The 18562-nt window shown below is 48.6% G+C and overlaps 1 pseudogene; it reads left to right on the forward strand.

The window, feature by feature from the left end:
• The window catches only part of LOC147109829 (uncharacterized), a 32321-nt pseudogene extending 15276 nt beyond the window's left edge, over nt 1-17045 (forward strand).
• Nucleotides 17046-18562: the final 1517 nt, after the last annotated feature.

Here is an 18562-nt window from a genome sequence, read left to right on the forward strand (position 1 = left end):
AACAGGAGGACAAGCAGTGGGACACAGTAATTGTACCCTGTCTTTTAGTGTTACGAAGATTAATAGGACACAGAACTGGGGGCAGGGTTTATTTGAACTAACAAATGTTCTAAACAAAACAAGTGGAAAGGATATGGAAGGGATCAGATGGAGATGGAGAGTCCGTGAGTCTGTAGTTCAAAATCTCACCTCCTATAATGGTACTTACTTTATCTGTGGTCACAAAGCATACCCATGGTTGCCACCGACCTGGATTGGGTCTTGCTACCTAGGCTACGTAATCCCCTATACTAGGTTTGTGGACCACCTCTCACAAGTACAGGGAAATCATGTACAGAAAAGAGACCTGACTACGTCTCAATGATTCTTTGGTGTCCTGCTAGCTCCGTTGGGGGTAGGACTGACCATGGACGAGATGAGAAGGCTGGAGAAGGTATTAGAAACCACAGCCAATGATACGGCCGAGGCTATCAGTGACATTAGAGCAGAAATGGTGGCACTCCGTACAGTGGCCTTACAGAACAGAATGGCCTTAGATTATTTATTAGCCAAAGAAGGGGGCACGTGTGTGCTAATAGGGACTGAATGTTGCACATATATCCCACACAAATCGGAGAAAATTAAGAACTTGGCCGAGCACATAAGAAAGGAAGTGGAGAAACTCAAACAACCACTTACCTCGACCCTGTGGAATTGGGCGACTGGTTGGTTGGGATCGCTTGGGACCTCACTGGTACAGGGACTGATATTGTTCTTTGTAATAGTAATCGTGATATATTGTATGTTTTTATTGTTGAAATGTTGCTGTACCCAGATGGCCAAACATGTTGCTCCTGCAGCCCCGGTTGTAAAAGTTTATCAAGGACGAACTGACTTGTTCATCTAAAAGATTCCGAATACAACCAGAAAAGAATGATCGATACAAGCAATGGGATACAAGAACTAATCATATCAGAATGGTTCCCCGGGCCAATTGGGTTTGGCCAGGGACCAACAGGAGGGACTGTAAGAAGTGAAATTATAAATAAGGGACATGAACCAAGACAAAATGGCTCCGCCGATCTGAGTGCGGCAAGTAATGTCAGCAATCAAACTGTGTACGTGCAGAACAACATGAAGTCCACCAAGGAAGTAACAAAACAAACTCAGCCTAAGACAAAACAAACTCAGCTTAAGGCACAAACTATAATTATGTTGGTATTGAAAGTGTATAATTGAACAAGGGAATTGTTGCTAAGGGAACGTGATTGAGTGAAGACATTTGTGTGTAATATTTTGCTTATCCGGCTCATAAAATGTATAAAAGGAGTTTCGCTACCACTGTGACAGCGAGAAGAGGGTTACTAGACTGCAGAGTCTTTAAACTCTTCTCCCAAAGCACTTCATATAATAAACTGTGTGTTTTTACCTTATACAGAAGAGAGTGAATTCATTTACACTTACAATTTGTATGTTATGTTCCAGGTTTGTTAACTGTGCCAGACAGGAGGAGGAGCAGAACCTTGTAGCCTTTCAGCACTGCGGCAAAATTTATTACAGGACCTGCAAGCCTGTTCCTCCTCGGTGCGAGCTGCTGGTCTGGTATGGTGATGAATATGCCAAGGAACTCGGTATCAAATGGACCACAATGTCGGTGGCAAAACAAGAACCAAAATGTAAGGATTCTGACCAAAATTGGGAACTATAGCCAAAGTATCATTTGTTTTCTGTTACAGTCTCAAAGGTGTTTGATAAAGTGCGACGTAATAAACTTGTTAACAAAATCGAAGCCCATGGGATCAAAGGGGGAATGTTAGCGTTGATTCAAAATTGGCCATGAGACAGAAAGCAAAGAGTAGTGCTGAATGGTTGTTTATGAGACTGGAGGGAAGTATACAGTGGTATCCCCCAGGGGTCAGGATTAGGACCCCTGCTCTTTCTGATACATATTTATGATCTGGACTTTGACTATTGGGGGCATAATTTCAATGTTTGCAGATGACACAAAGCTTGGAAACGTAGTAAACAGTGAAAAGGATAGTAGAAGTTTTCAGGAAGATGTAGATAGACTAATGACATGGGCAGTCACATGGGAGATGAAATTTAATGCAGAGCAGTGTGAAGTGATGCATTTTGGAAGGAAAACTGAGGAGAGGCAACATAAATTAAATGATAACATTTTAAAGTGGGTGCAGGAACAGACACCTTGGGATTCACATACTCAAATCTTTGAAGGTGGCAGGGCATATTGTTAAGGCTATTAATAAGTCATTTGTGACCCTAGGCTTTATCAATAGAGGCATGAAGTACTAACGCAAGGAAATTATGGTAAACCTTTATAAATCACTGTTTAGGCCTCAGCTAGAGTATTGTTCCCCAATCTGTGCACTGCACTTTAGAAGGAATGTCAAAGCCTTTCAGTACTTGGGCCTCAGTTATTCACAATTTATATGAATGACTGAAATGAAGGGACCGAGTGTAATGTATCCAGGTTTGCTGACGTTACAAAACTAGGTGGGAAAGTAAGCTGTGAGGAGGGCACAAAGAGCCTGCAAAGGGGTATAGACAGGTTAAGTGAGTGGGCAATAAGGTGGCAGATGGAGTATAATGTGAGGAAATCTGAGGTAGGAAGAATAGAAAAACAGAATATATCTTAAATGGTGAGAAACTATTAAATGTTGGTGTTCAGAGAGATTTAGGTGTCCTTATACAGGAAGCACAGAGTTAGCAAGCAGGTACAGCAAGCAATTAGGATGGCAAATGGCAAGACGGTCTTTATTGCAAGGGGGCTGTAGTACAAGATGAAGGAAGTCTCTCTACAATTGTGCAGGGCTTTGGTGAGACCACACCTGGAGTACTGTGCACAGTTTTGGTCACCTTATCTGAGGAAGGATATACTTGCCTTAGAGGCGGTGCAACAAAGGTTCACTGGATTGATTCCTGGGATGAGCAGGTTATCCTATGAGGAGAGATTGAGTAGATTGAGCCTATACACTGGAGTTTAGAAGAATGAGGGGTGATCTCATTGAAACATATAAGATTCTGAGGGCGATTGTCGGGTAGACTGAGAGGCTGCTTCCCCTGGCTGGAAAGTCGAGAACTAGGGGGCATAGTCTCAGGATAAGGGGTCGGCCATTTAAGACTGAGATGAGGAGCAATTTCTTCACTCGGGGAGTTGTGAATCTTTAGAATTCTCTGCCCCAAAGGGCTATGGATGCTGAGTCATTGAGTATATTCAATGCTGAGATAGATAGATTTTTGGAATCTAGGGGAATCAAGGGATATGGAGATCGGGCGGGAAAGTGGAGTTGAGGTCGAAGATCAGTCATGATCTTATTGAATGGTGGAGCAGGCTCAAGTGGCCATATGGCCGACTCCTCCTCCTAATTCTTATGTTCTTATATAATATAACATAAAAACAGAAAATGCTGGCAATACTCAGCAGGTCAGACAGCATCTGTGGAGAGAGAAACAGAGTTAATGTTTCAGGTCGATGACCCTTCGTCAGAACTCTTATGTTCTTATGTTATGTATAGAGACTAAAGAAGCTGGGGTTGTTCTCCTTAGAGCAGAGCAGGTTAAGAGCATTTTTAATAGAGATGTTCAAAATTATGTGGGGTTTTGATAAGAGTAGATAGAGAGAAACTGTTTCCACTGGCAGGAGGGTCAGTAACCAGAGGCCAAAGATAAAAAATCAGGGCAGATGAGGTAAAATCTTTTTACGCAGCGAGTTGTTATGATCTGCAACGGACTGCCAGGTAGGGAAACTGGGAACCGTTAAAGCAGATACAAAACTTAGTTGCACCTCAAGCCTTCATCTGCTCTCTATCCTGTATTAGAACATAAAAGTCACGTCAGTCAATTATCATAGAATCTGCATAGCAGAGGACAAAGATAATTGGCAAAAAAGTCAGGAGAGATGAGGAAATGTCTTTTGACGCAGCGAGTTGTTATGATCTGCAACGGACTGCCTGAAAGGGTGCCGGCAGCAGCTTCAATAATAACTTTCAGAAGAGAATTGGATATATACTTGAAAAGGAAAACATTGCAGGCTATGGGGAAAGAGCAGGGAAGTGGTACTAATCGGATAACTCTGCAAAGAGCCGGCACAGACATGATGGCCCAAATGGCCTCCTGCTGTGCAGTATGGTTCTATGATAATTGACTGACTTGTGACTTTTATGTTCTAATAGAGGATAGAGAGCAGATGAAGGCTTGAGGTGCAACTAAGTTTTTTATCTGCTTTAACAGTTCCCAGTTTCCCTACCTGGACAGTAGGTGAGGTGGGATAGTTGCCCTCAGTACTCTTGGACTGGGAAGGGATGAATTCAGCAAGTGTCTCCCCTCCTGATCCCTATACAGTGACTCTTTGGTGTGTCAATGATCCTCAGTTGGTCTCACTGTCGTCTCTCAGACAATGGTTGTTATCCACAGTAGAATAGGCCCTGAGGTCAGGAACTGCCCCCTTAAAACTCATCCTCCTACTTTCCAGCTGAAGAACGAATTGCTCTCACATCGAGCGTTGGATGTACTCGGGATGGCCCAAAGTCTACTGAGACATTGTTCCCCACACCTCCATTGAGACAGTGTTACACCCCCACCCCACTGAGACATTGTTCCCCACACCTCCATTGAGGCAATGTGACACCCCCACCCCAACTGAGACATTGTTCCCCACACCTCCACTGATACAGTGTTACTCCCCCACCCCACTGAGACATTGTTCCTCCACACCTCCATTGAGACTGTGTTACACCCCCACCCTACTGAGACATTGTCCCCCACACCTCCATTGAGACAGTGTTACACCCCCACCCCTACTGAGACATTGTTCCCCACACCTCCATTGAGACAGTGTTACACCCCCACCCCACTGAGACATTGTTCCCCACACCTCCATTGAGACAGTGTTACACCCCCACCCTACTGAGACATTGTTCCCCACACCTCCACTGAGACAGTGTTACACCCCCACCCCACTGAGACATTGTTCCCCACACCTCCACTGAGACAGTGTTACACCCCCACCCCACTGAGACATTGTTCCCCACACCTCCATTGAGACAGTGTTACACCCCCACCCTACTGAGACATTGACCCCCACACCTCCACTGAGACAGTGTTACACCCCCACCCCTACTGAGACATTGTTCCCCACACCTCCATTGAAGCAGTGTTACACCCTCACCTCTACTGAGACATTGTTCCCCACACCTCCATTGAGACAGTGTTACACCCCCACCCCACTGAGACATTGTTCCCCACACCTCCATTGAGACAATGTGACACCCCCACCGCTACTGAGACATTGTTCCCCACACCTCCATTGAGACAATGTGACACCCCCACCCCTACTGAGACATTGTCCCCCACACCTTCATTGAGACAGTGTTACACCCCCACCCCACTGAGACATTGTTCCCCACACCTCCATTGAGACAGTGTTACACCCCTACCCTACTGAGACATTGACCCCCACACCTCCACTGAGACAGTTTTACACCCCCACCCCACTGAGACATTGTTCCCCACACCTCCATTGAGACAGTGTTACACCCCCACCCCACTGAGACATTGTTCCCCACACCTCCATTGAGACAGTGTTACAACCCCACCCTACTGAGACATTGACCCCCACACCTCCACTGAGACAGTGTTACACCCCCACCCCACTGAGACATTGTTCCCCACACCTCCATTGAGACATTGTTACATCCCCACCCCACTGAGACGTTGTTCCCCACACCTCCATTGAGACAGTGTTACACCCCCACCCTACTGAGACATTGACCCCCACACCTCCACTGAGAAAGTGTTACACCCCCACCCCACTGAAACATTGTTCCCCACACCTCCATTGAGACAGTGTTACACCCCCACCCCACTGCGACATTCTTCCCCACACCTCCATTGAGACAGTGTTACACCCCTACCCCCACTGAGACATTGTTCCCCACACCTCCTTTGAGACAGTGTTGCCCCCCCACCCCACTGAGACATTGTTCCCCACACCTCCATTGAGACAGTGTTACACCCCCACCCCACTGAGACATTGTTCCCCACACCTCCATTGAGGCAATGTGACACCCCCACCCCTACTGAGACATTGTCCCCCACACCTCCATTGAGACAGTGTTACACCCCCACCCCACTGAGACATTGTTCCCCACACCTCCATTGAGACAATGTGACACCCCACCCCACTGAGACATTGTTCCCCACACCTCCATTGAGACCGTGTTACACCCCCACCCCCACTGAGACATTGTTCCCCACGCCTCCATTGAGACAGTGTTAGACCCCCACCCCTACTGAGACATTGTTCCCCACACCTCCATTGAGACAGTGTTACACCCCCACCCCACTGAGACATTGTTCCCCACACCTCCATTGAGACAATGTGACACACCCACCCCTACCTAGACATTGTCCCCCACACCTCCATTGATGCAGTGTTACACCCCCACCCCCACTGAGACATTGTTCCCCATGCCTGCATTGAGACAGTGTTACACCCCCACCCCTACTGAGACATTGCTCCCCCACCTCCATTGAGACAGTGTTACACCCCCACCCCTACTGAGACATTGTCCCCACACCTCCATTGAGGCAGTGTGACACCCCCACCCCTACTGAGACATTGTTTCCCACACCTCCATTGAGACAGTGTTACACCCCCACCCCACTGAGACATTGTCCCCCGCACCTCCATTGAGACAGTGTTACACCCCCACCCCTACTGAGACATTGTCCCCACACCTCCATTGAGACACTGTTACACCCCCACCCCTACTGAGACATTGTCCCCACACCTCCATTGAGACACTGTTACACCCCCACCCCTACTGAGACATTGTCCCCACACCTCCATTGAGACACTGTTACACCCCCACCCCTACTGAGACATTGTTTCCCACACCTCCATTGAGACAGTGTTACACCCCCACCCCACTGAGACATTGTTCCCCACACCTCCATTGAGACAGTGTTACACCCTCACCCCACTGAGACATTGTCCCCCACACCTCCATTGAGACACTGTTACACGCCCACCCCACTGAGACATTGTTCCCCACACCTCCATTGAGACAGTGTTACACCCCCACCCCTACTGAGACATTGTTCCCCACACCTCCATTGAGGCAGTGTTACACCCCCACCACACTGAGACATTGTTCCCCACATCTCCATTGAGACAGTGTTACACCCCCACCCCACTGAGACATTGTTCCCCCACACCTTCATTGAGACAGTGTTACACCCCCACCCCACTGAGACATTGTTCCCCCACACCTCCATTGAGACAGTGTTACACCCCCACCCCACTGAGACATTGTTCCCCACACCTCCATTGAGACAGTATTACACCTCCACCCCTACTGAGACATTGTTCCCCACACCTCCATTGAGACAGTGTTACACACCCTTGCCCCCCACAGCTGAAGCAATATTCCCCAATCCCTCACTGAGGTCGTGTTTCTCCCCACAGCACTGATTGAGGCTGTTCCCCATAAACTCCAAGGCGGCTAAGCCATTGTTCCCACCCCCACCCTCTATGGAGGCAGTGCTACACTCTCCCATTTCCCCCTCTCTCATTCTCTCTTCCACACCTTGGTCCAGTCATTCCCCCATTCTCTAACCTTGCTTGACTTGAGACTGCCCAATTTCAGGGAAAATTGAATACTTATATAGTTAGTATCCATTTTTATAAATATAAATATTTTTTGACTGCCCAATGTCAGGGAAAATAGAATATTTATCACATAGCTAGAATCCATATTTATGAGTTTTATAAATATAAATATTTTTTGAATAATGGCCCAGAAATTTGGGTCGAGGGCTTCCCGCGGGTGTAAGCCCCCGACCTGCACTTACCTTGCGCGCCGGCCGTTGAGCTGTGGGCCCCCGTGGAATTCCGATCCTGGGCCTCCTCCAACTGCCGGCGCGCAGTGCTTGCGTATCCCAGGGGTGCAGTTAGTTCAATGCGTCCCCTGGGATCACGTGGGCCATGGGGAGCCAATCGGAGCAGGGAATGCTTCATTCATAAGTTTGACAGGAAGGGCTGTCAAACTTATAAACACTACAAGCCCCAAAACATCACTAAATCTTCAAATAATTTTTTTTTTAATCACATTTTTAAATAAACTATAATTACATGAAATAACTATTTTAAACAATAATTAAAATTTTTGAAAAAAATGATTTTATTTTTTCTAACGGAGCTAAAAATAAACTTACCTTTCATTAAAGTATTTAAAAATAATAAACCTGTGGAAAAAATGTTTTAATTTTAATTAATTCACCACTTACCTTGTAAAAAGCAGGCCTTGCGACTGCTTTTTACATGTCTAACTTTTGGAGACTTACCCTCCCGGGAAAACCTGCAAAAAAAACGTAAGTTCGATGTGCATGCGCAGCCTCTCCGGCGCATGCGTTCGAACTCTGAACCCCTTCTTTCAGGGGAACGGAAGTGCCGGTTTCCCGCACATGCGCAGTGCATGCAGGAAACCGGCACTTCCATTGGGCTTACGGGTAAGTACCACATGCGTACTCACCCGTGGAGATCCGAATTTCTGGGCCATTATGTTATTAGAAAACTTACTTGGAGTCGCTCAAGTTGAATAATTGAGCATTCCCTGCTACCAGGAAATATGTATCCCCCAAAAATTACTACATTTAAACAGGTCTCTATAACCTGAGCTTTTCCCGTGTCCATTCATGTGTGCACTTTGGCTACCGCTCCGGACCCGAGCCATTCAGTACATTTCCACTTTCTCACCCACTTTTCCTTTGCTCTCTGTCCCTCCCTGACCGCTCTCTCCTGTCGTCATGCCCCCTTTGATCTCTCCTCTCTCGGATACACTGCCCTCCCAAATCCCTACCCCAATCCTTCATTACTCTTCGACCTTCCTACTCTCTGCCGCCATCCCAGGTTTGTTTCCTTCTTAGATAAGCTTACAGATTCCCTCTGTGCCTCTCTTGGCATCCTATGAAGGGCCCATCGAGGCACTCGTTGCTGCCTCCTTACGAGTAGCAACCCCAACTGTCCCATCCGACTCTCGCTGACCTTCCCACCCAACATGCCCACTGGGGCAAATGTTGCCAAACTCCTCCCCATCCAACTCATCACCACAGTGCTGACACTGGACACTGGCAAAGGGGCAGCCATCGCCGACCCTCTCCACATCTCCCTCCAGAATGTCCGTTCACTTGTGAACAAGGCCCTTGCCATCCGTGAGCATGTCGTGGATGATTGCATCAACATCATGGCCCTGACGGAAAGTTGGTTGAGGGGTGATGACACCTTATCGTTAAATGAAGCCTCTCCACCTGGCTATACCTTCCACCACTTGTTCCGCGCAGACTGCCATGGTGGTGGTGTGGCTCTCATCACCAAATCACACCTTGGTCTGTCCCCCTACTCCTCTGGCACTTTCTCCTCCTTTGAGCATCTCACCCTAGTCCATGCATCTCACCTCTCATTTTAAATTCTCTTTCTCTAACGCCCACCCAAGTATCATAAAAATGTTATTCCCACGATATCTTCACTGCTTTCCTCCCCCAGCCTCTGCACTGAACGACTTCTCATTCTCTGATTTCAACCTCCATCTCAATCCATCATGCTCTCGCCTCTGAATTCACTAGCCTCCTATCCTAACCATTCTTATCATTCTAATCGTAGACAGAGAATCACCTGCAACGGCTTCTCTTCCCACTCCCGCATCCTTACCTCTGCTGTTACGGTCACGGAAGGAGCGTTAACGCGGCCAGAAATCCTTCCACCACTTCATACAGTTCCCCAAAGGGAACAGTGTGAAGACACGTACGACGACGACCTCTGCTGTCCCCCAAGGATCGATCTTTGGTCCCCTCTTATTAATCATCTGCATGTTGCCCCTTGGTGACATCATCCGAATGTTTCCACATGTACGCTGATGACACCCAGCTCTACCTCACTACCACTTCTCTTGACCCCTCCACGGTCTCTAAATTGTCAGACTGCTTATCCGACATCCAGTTCTGGATGAGCAGAAATTTTCTCCAATGAAATATTGGGAAGACCAAAGCCAATGTTTTCGGTCCCCACCACAAATTCCGTTCCCTCGCCACTGACTGCATCCCTCTCCCTAACATCTGTCTGATGCTGAACCACATTGTTCGCAACCTTGGTGTCATATTTGACCCTCAACTGAGCACATATCCGCAGCATAACTAGGACCGCATATTCCCACCTCCGGAACATCGCCCATCTCTGCCCTTGCCTCAGCTCATCCGCTGCTGAATCCCTCATCCATGCCTTTGTTGCCTCTGGACTTGACTATTCCAACGCACTCCTGGCTGGCCTACCACATTCTACCCTCCGTAAACTGGAAGCGATCCAAACGCGGCTGCCCGTGTCCTAACTCGCACCATGTCCCGATCACCCATCACCCCTGTGCTCGCTGACCTACATTGGTTCCTGGTTAAGCAATGCCTCGATTTGAAAATTCACATCCTTGTTTTCAAATCCCTCCATGGCCTCGCCTCTCCCAATCCCTGGAATCTCCTTCAGCCCCACAACCCTCCGCGATATCTGCGCTCCTCTAATTCACCCCTCTTGAGCATCCCTGATTATAATTGCTCAACCATTGGTGGCTGTGCCTTCTGTTGCCCAGGCCCTAAGCTCTGGAATTCCCTGCCTAAACCTCTCCGCCTCGCTACCTCTCTTTCCTCCTTTAAGGCGTTCCTTAAAACCGATGTCTTTGGCCAAGCTTTTGGTCACCTGCCCTAATTTCTTCTTCTGTGGCTCAGTGCCAAATTTTTTGCCTTATAAATATTCCTGTGAAGAGCCTTGGGACGTTTTACTACATTAAAGGCGCTATATCAATATACGTTGTTGTTATTTATAAAGATACAGTGAGCTTCATTGCACTGTTGGGGCCCCTGGCAACTCCCAGCCAGTTCCCTTTTATTCAACACTTGCTGTTTAATTTTCTGTCCAGTTTTAAGAAAACTGATTTTCACACTGGTTTATAAAAGTTATTGAAAGTGTATTGATATCTACCTTGTTCCTTGGAGGATTTCAAAGACCAGGGCCTAGAAATTGGGTATAGCCCCGCTTGGGGCGTTAGAATTGGTGGAGCGCAAATTTTATAGCCAGGCGCAACTTATCGACACCTCGTGCGATATTGGGTTGCAGCGCCCCAAAGGTGATTGAGGCGTGAGTTCAGGCGTTACACGGGGCACCCAAGGCGATAACATGCCGGCGCAACCCAATATCGGGGCATCCAGCCGCAGCGCAGGTACTCTCAATTACCGATGACCACGAGACTTCCAGGCGCCGGCCAGATCTTAAAGGGGTGGGTCAGGCAGCTCCAGCATCCACACTCTGCGCCTTGTAGGCCCGCAAATCAGTGCAGGCCCTTCTCTGGCGCAACAAACTTGGATCCTATGGAGAGGGTGAGGCAGAGAGCAGAGCGCTTCAGCACTCAGTCTCTGGAGGAATTGGTGTCCGCAGTGGAGCGCCGGCGAGATGTCCTATACCCAGACAATGGCAAGAGGCCTAATCATAAGGACTACCGACGAGCTTGGAGGGATGTTTCTCAGAGGGTCAACTCCAGCAGCATGGCTACCAGGAGCCCTGTCCAGTGCCAGAAGAAATTCAACGACCTCACTTGGGTCGTCAGGGTGAGTGGAGTTAATGTAAACTTATGCATCCCTCCATGAGCACCTGACTTTATGGCTACAGGGTGCGCGATACCCCAATGGCCATCTGTCAGCAAGCACCCATGGCCCTTTCTGGTCACACACATCCACATTTGACTCAGGGCATCATGTAAGGGCTGTTCCACCATGGGGGGCATGAGAACATCACTCAGGGCATCATGTAAGGGCTCTTCCACCATGGGGGGCATGAGATGATAACTCAGGGCATCATGTAACATCACTTCCCGTCCTTTGCCCTGCAGGCCAAGCTGGCGTGGAATCAAAAGGAGCAGATTCGCACCGGAGGAGGCCGTCCTCAAGTGGAGCCTCTGACGGATCTCGAGGAGAGAGTCCACCAGATTGTGGGAGGACGTCTGAGTGGTCCTGTCACCACTGCAGCTGCCGACCCCATTGTCCACAGTGATGGTAAGGTTCTCAACTATTACAGCTGTCACCTTTCAGTTGTTTCCCCCGCCAGCATGCTTTCTCAATGTGGGCCCATGTCATAACATTGCCGCACTGTTGCGTCCCTTGCTGCCAAACTGTCCTTTTGCTAAAGCCACTCTTCAACCTCCCTGCTTTCAGATGCTGCATCACCAGCTCGGGAGCCGGCCCCTCAAGCTGCCAGTGCAAGTACCTCCGGAGGCGACGACCAGGAGGAAGCCGGAACCTCCATACCAGCCTCACGGGAGCCCCCGCATGTGGAGACTGGGGATAGTAGTTCCCTTGAGGGGAGGGAGGGGGGCTCTGATGAGGAGCCAGTTGCAGGGACCAGCGGCCTGCAGCAACGCGCGGGGGGTAGGGACGCTCGGGGACCGTCTCCCCGGAGGGCGAGGCAGGCCACAATGACTGCTGCACAGAGTGCAGAGGAGGTGCGTAGCCTTGCGGAAATGAGCGCCCAGGCCCGGCTCAGGCACGCTGAGCTTATGGATGCAGTGGGGAGGATGCCTCAGTCCATCGACACACTGGCAAAGAGTGTGGTGGACTTTGGCGCAGCAATGGAAAGGACTGTCCAGGGCTTCGGGGCAGCAATGGAAAGGTCTGTCCAGGGCTTGTCCGAAGCAGGGGAAAGGACTGTTCTGGCCTTGTCCGAAGCAGTGGAAAGGACTGTTCCAGCCTTGTCCGAAGCAGTGGAAAGGACTGTTCCGGCCTTGTCCGAAGCAGTGGAAAGGACTGTCCATGGCTTCTCTGAAGCACTGGATCCTGCCACGCAGGTCCTCACTGCTGCCACTCAGTCACTTGCTGGCCTCGTCCACACGCAGATTGAGGCCACGCGAACACTCACTGCTGCCACCGTAGCTACATCAGGCAGGATCACCCCAGGCCCTTGCAGCGCCACAGCAGGCCATGAATCTGTGGAGCAGTCGATAGCGGCGGATGATCCGGTGCGGCACCGTCAGAGTGCCAGTGTGTCGGCCGACCACAGTGCAGGTGTCCTCTCTCTGCATATGACCAGTCCTGATGCCAACGCTGGCACATCAGCAGAGCAGCTGCCACCACCTGCGCGGCACACTGCTAGCAGACATGCCCAGTTGGAGCAGCCTGCTTGCGGGACCTCCAAGCCCAGAGGTCGCCCAGGCCGTCCCTCAGGAGCTTCAGCGCCTCCAGACACTCAGCAGGCGTCCCCCAGCCTTGTCCCAGCCACTGGGGTACCATTATGGAGGAGCTGCAGGGAGGGAAGGGGCCGACCTCATAAGAGGACTCGGTCTCTATCAAGGGGTCACCAGTAGAGGGAGGTGCTAAGACGTCTCTTTTTCCGGTTTTAAGGCAGTCCACACCTGTTGTGTTTGTTTGTTATGGTTTGGTTAGTTTCGGCAGGTTGCCACACAGTTATCTGTTAGTTTGTTAGTTATGATTTCTGTTGCCATTACGTTGTCATGCTGGAAGGAAACACTTGTTTGAAAATAAAAAAAACCTTTTATTTACATTCCAGCTGTACACTATTTACAATTATCGATGCCTTCATAGGCTAACAGCGAACCGGAGGGCGCTGTTCGAATCACAGCCACCATTGCGTCCGAGGGGCCTGGAACCGAGTTCTTATGAGTCTCTGACGAACGGCCCTTCCAGTTTCTGGAGCCCTCCCATCTTCCTGCTCCTCCTCCTCCTCCTGATCCTCCTCGTCTGCATGCTCCTCCTCCTCCTCCACCTCCTCATCCGCCTGCTCTGCTGGACCTTGAGGGTCGGCTGGCATTGGCCGGGTGCATCGAATGGCCAGGTTGTGGAGCATGCAGCAGACAACAACGATGCGCGCCACATGCTCCGGCGAGTACTGTAGGGCGCCCCCCGAATGGTCTAGACAGCGGAAACGCTGCTTCAGCACACCAATTGTGTGCTCCACAATGTTCCTGGTGGCCTGATGGCTGCTGTTGTAAAGCTCTTCTGCCAGGGTGGTGGGCAAACGGAGCAGGGTCATGAGCCATGGGCAGAGAGGATAGCCCTTGTCGCCCAGAAGCCAGCCTCGTGAGTGAGCCAGGGCCTCAAAAAGGTCAGCCACTGAGGTCTGGCGCAGGATGAAGGCGTCATGGCTGCTGCCAGGGAATTGTGCGTTCACCGCCATGATCATCTGCCGGTGATCACAGACCAGCTGCACATTAAGGGAGTGGAACCCCTGCATCTGGGGCTGATACTGGGGGCGGGTCAGGGACTGGGGGCTGTGAGCGGGGCTGGGACTGCCCTTTAAATCTACACACAATATTGATGATTCCCCCCTCACCACTTCTTTCACTGGAGGAGCCTCTAAATTCGCAATGGCCCAGTAATTCAGGTCCCAACGCGTGAGTACGGACGGGCGACTCACGCGTGGGCCCGTTGGAAGTGCCGGATTTCAGCATGCACAGCGCATGCGCGGAAAACCGACATTTCCTCTCCTCTGAACCAAGGGGTTAAGAGGCGGTTCCCTTGCGACGTTTGAGGCAGCGCGTACGCGTTGAACTTCGTTTTTTCTGACAGGTTTGTCCGTGCGTGAAGGCCTCCACTTTTACGAATGTGAAAAGCAGACGTAAGGACTTAGTTTTGAAAGGTAAGTGGTCTAATAATTAAAGTTAGAAATTTTTTTCCACAGGTTTATTATTTTTAAAGAATTTACAGTAAGTTAAGTGTATTTTTGGACCCGATTTCTTGAAAAAAAATCTTGGCAGAAATTTGATTAATTGTTTAAAATAGTTTTTTAAAGTTATAAATAGTTAATTTAATTATTGGAATGTTTTTTTAACTTTTATTTAAAGTTTAAGTCGTGTTTTGGGCGCCCGGACTTTTCATGAGTTTGACAGGTTGCCCAGTGCTCACGTGATCCCAGCCAGCTCATCGCACTAAGTACGCCGCTGGATCACGCACGCACAGCGCGCTGGGAGCTAAACCGGGCCACAGACCGGAAATGCACGCAGGCCCAGTCTTCAAATGTCAGCGCAATATGTAAGTGTAGGTCGGGGGCTTGCACCCGCGGGAAGCCCCCGACCCGAATTTCTGGGCCAATATTAACATCGAAATAGCCCTGCGTTTACACTGAAATAACCACAAATTGTACTGCCAATAGAAACTTCTAAATGATTCATTACACTGACAATTTCTCTTTCTTCCTTCTCCAGCAGGGCAACAAGTGCACCGAGATGAGTGTCATCCTTGCCCTCATTGCAATGTTGCTTTTGCCACTGCAGATTTTCTTCAGAAACACATCAGAAGACATCCAGAATCTAGTGGACAAATTTCAGCAGGACAATCTCCTCCTTCCAGCATAAAGTATCTTGCACAACGCACAAATGGGCAGGGATCGTTCACACAATCTGTCCACAGGAGAGAATGCATAAAATCAGGAGATTTTTACCTAGACCAGTGGATCCACACAGGAGAGAGGCCGCATAAATGTAGTGAATGTGGAAAGAGTTTCACACGGGCAGGGAGCCTCCATAATCACCAGCGGATCCACACAGGAGAGAGGCCATATAAATGTACTGAATGTGGAAAGAGTTTCACACAGGCAGGACACCTCCATGGACACCAGCGGATCCACACAGGAGAGAGGCCGTATAAATGTACTGAATGTGGAAAGAGTTTCACAGATTCAGGGGCCCTCAAGAGACACCAGCGGATCCACACAGGAGAGAGGCCGTATAAATGTGCTGAATGTGGAAAGAGTTTCACAGTGTCAGGGGCCCTCAAGAGACACCAGCGGATCCACACAGGAGAGCGGCCGTATAAATGTGTTGAATGTGCAGAGAGTTTCACAGATTCAGGGACCCTCCATAGACACCAACGGATCCACACAGGAGAGAGGCCGTATAAATGTACTGAATGTGGAAAGAGTTTCACACAGGCAGGGCACCTCCATGGACACCAGCGGATCCACACAGGAGAGAGGCCGTATAAATATACTGAATGTGGAAAGAGTTTCACACAGGCAGGGAGCCTCCACAAACACCAGCGGATCCACAGGAGAGAGGCCGTATAAATGTGCTGAATGTGGAGAGTGTTTTGTTTACATCTATCAGTTGAAAGCTCACACGTGCTTTGAAACCTGCCATCATTGTAGGGATTTCTTCAAGGATTCAGCAGCTTTCAAAGTTCACCTGAGAAAATGTTCTTAAACATAATGAAGATAACGGTAACCAATTTATAATTTGACTAAGTTTAAATATTTCTTTCTATTTGAATGGCCTTCAATAACCACTAGTTATCTCAAAGATTACTCATATTTATACTTCTTACCTATCACTCTTTATGATAATATTTGTGTGTGGATTAAGATGGAATATAAGGGTAAATTCCACAATTCCTCACTCCCAGTGAGGATTGGAGATTTGGGGCTCTGTTGCTGTAGCCTAATGTCTGACCATCTCGCACTGAAATTGTATCTTCCAACTGGGATTTCAAAATGTTCCCTCTGATATAAACTGCAGCATCTGCTGAATGTGTTTAATCTCCGTGAGTCTTTGTCCCACCGAGCTGTCACAGCCCCTTTATTCTGATGGTGAGAGATCGCTGGGATCGATGCTGTCTTTATGCAGTCTGGTTAAATCTGTGTTGGTAAAGGTGCCTATCACAAAATATACTGTGTTAATAAATATAGTGACTGAAAAATTGTTGCCCATGTGATTTCGTGAACAGATGTTCAGTAAAATACTGTTATTGTAGTTTTCAAAGTTTAAGAAAGTGTCGACAAAAGTTTAAGCAGAAGCTGAATTTGAAAATTGTAAAGTTGGTTGAAATGTGTAATTTATTTGAAACAGGCTCGACAGGCCGAAATGTATTTTAATTTGTATTGTGTATTGTATTTAAAATATTTCCATGCAAACTGGTTGATCTCTGTCTACATTGTCCAAGTAAAATCAATGTTGGTGTACAGTGTTATTCAAACATTATTAAACAAGCAAATTATGATCTGATTTATTGTCATTGAGCAGTTTATTTAATGCTAATATATTTTAGCCTCTAGCCGGTTATAGATAGCGGTCGAGGGCACAAAATTGTGAAAGATCAATTGTTTTACAAATGGCTCCTGGGCTGGCAGCTCCCGAGGGAGCTCCTTGGCCACCCGTTGCCATCCTTTGCTCTTTCTCCCCCAGTCTCCTCTCTTCTGCTGTTTAAGTTCCCCTGGCTCTAATAGTGGGTGCAACAAAAACACATGATCTGGTCATTATCACATTGCTGTTTGTGGGAGCTTGCTGTGCACAAATTGGCTGCTGCGTTTCCCACATCACAACAGTGACTCCACTTCCAAAAGTACTTCATTGGCTGAAAAGCGCTTTGAGACGTTCGGTGGACGTGAAAGGCGCTATATAAATGCAAGTCTTTTTATTCTGAAAATTGACTGAATTGCCTCTGATCTGAGGGGAGTCAGGCGGAACGTTTGTTGGCGGGGTGAGGTGCGCCGGCTGGCAGGTTTAGCGCAGGGACGCGGGGCTGGAAGGAAGATGGCGGCGCCCATGTGAGGGGGAAAAGCGGCTTCTTGTTGTTTAAAAGAGGAAGGAAACCGGGTTTAAAAAACCTGCCAGAGCCGCGGAGAAAGAGCCGCCCTAGGAGTTGGCACCCGCTAGCCACCGATAAGGCCCCGGAGTTGGGGTAAGTGGGACTGGAGAGGCGCCGGGAGCGGGAATGAGTGGGCGGGCTGGGCCCTGGAGACTAGGCCCAGGTCCCCCTCCTCTCCCCTCCCCCAGCCTCAGGCCCAGGACCCACATTCAGCCCAGTTCAACCTGAGCAGCACTTTCACATTCCACTCAAACTTCTCATTCACTTCAACCTCTTACACTTAGTTACACTAAAAAAAAATTAGCTCATTTTAACTCTTTAATTTTATTGTAATTTATTTGATTTAAAAAAATGATTTTAATCTCTTAAAATATAAATGTATACTATATTTTAAATTTAACCTGATTATTACTTTTAGATTTCATTAAAGCGTTTCGTCCACTTTAATCCGGGAAATTTATTTTCACTTTTTAATTGGCAAAAGAACCAAAGCCGATGTGAGGAAAGACTTTTTTTACGCAGCGAGTGGTTAGGATCTGGAATTCACTGCCTGAAAGGGTGGTGGAGGCAGATTCAATCGTGGCTTTCAAAAGGGAATTGGATAAGTACCTGAAGGAAAAAGAATTTGCAGGGCTCCGGGGAAAGGGCGGGGGAGTGGAACTAGCTGAAGTGCTTTTTCCAAGTCGGGATGGTGTGTGACTTGGAGGAGAACTTGGAGGTGGTGGTGTTCCCATGCGCCTGCTGCCCTTGTCCTTCTAGGTGGTAGAGGTGAGTTTGAGAGGTGCTGCTGAAGAAGCCTTGGTGAGTTGCTGCAGATGGTACACACTGCAGCCACGGTACGCCGGGGGTGGAGGGAGTGAATGTTCAAGGTGGCGGATGGGGTGCCAATCAAGCAGGCTGCTTTGTCTTGGATGGTGTCGAGCTTCTTATGTGT

Source organism: Somniosus microcephalus, chromosome 12, assembly GCF_052327205.1.
Source record: "Somniosus microcephalus isolate GS21.2 chromosome 12, FLI_Smic_1.0, whole genome shotgun sequence".
Lineage (NCBI taxonomy): Eukaryota > Metazoa > Chordata > Chondrichthyes > Squaliformes > Somniosidae > Somniosus > Somniosus microcephalus.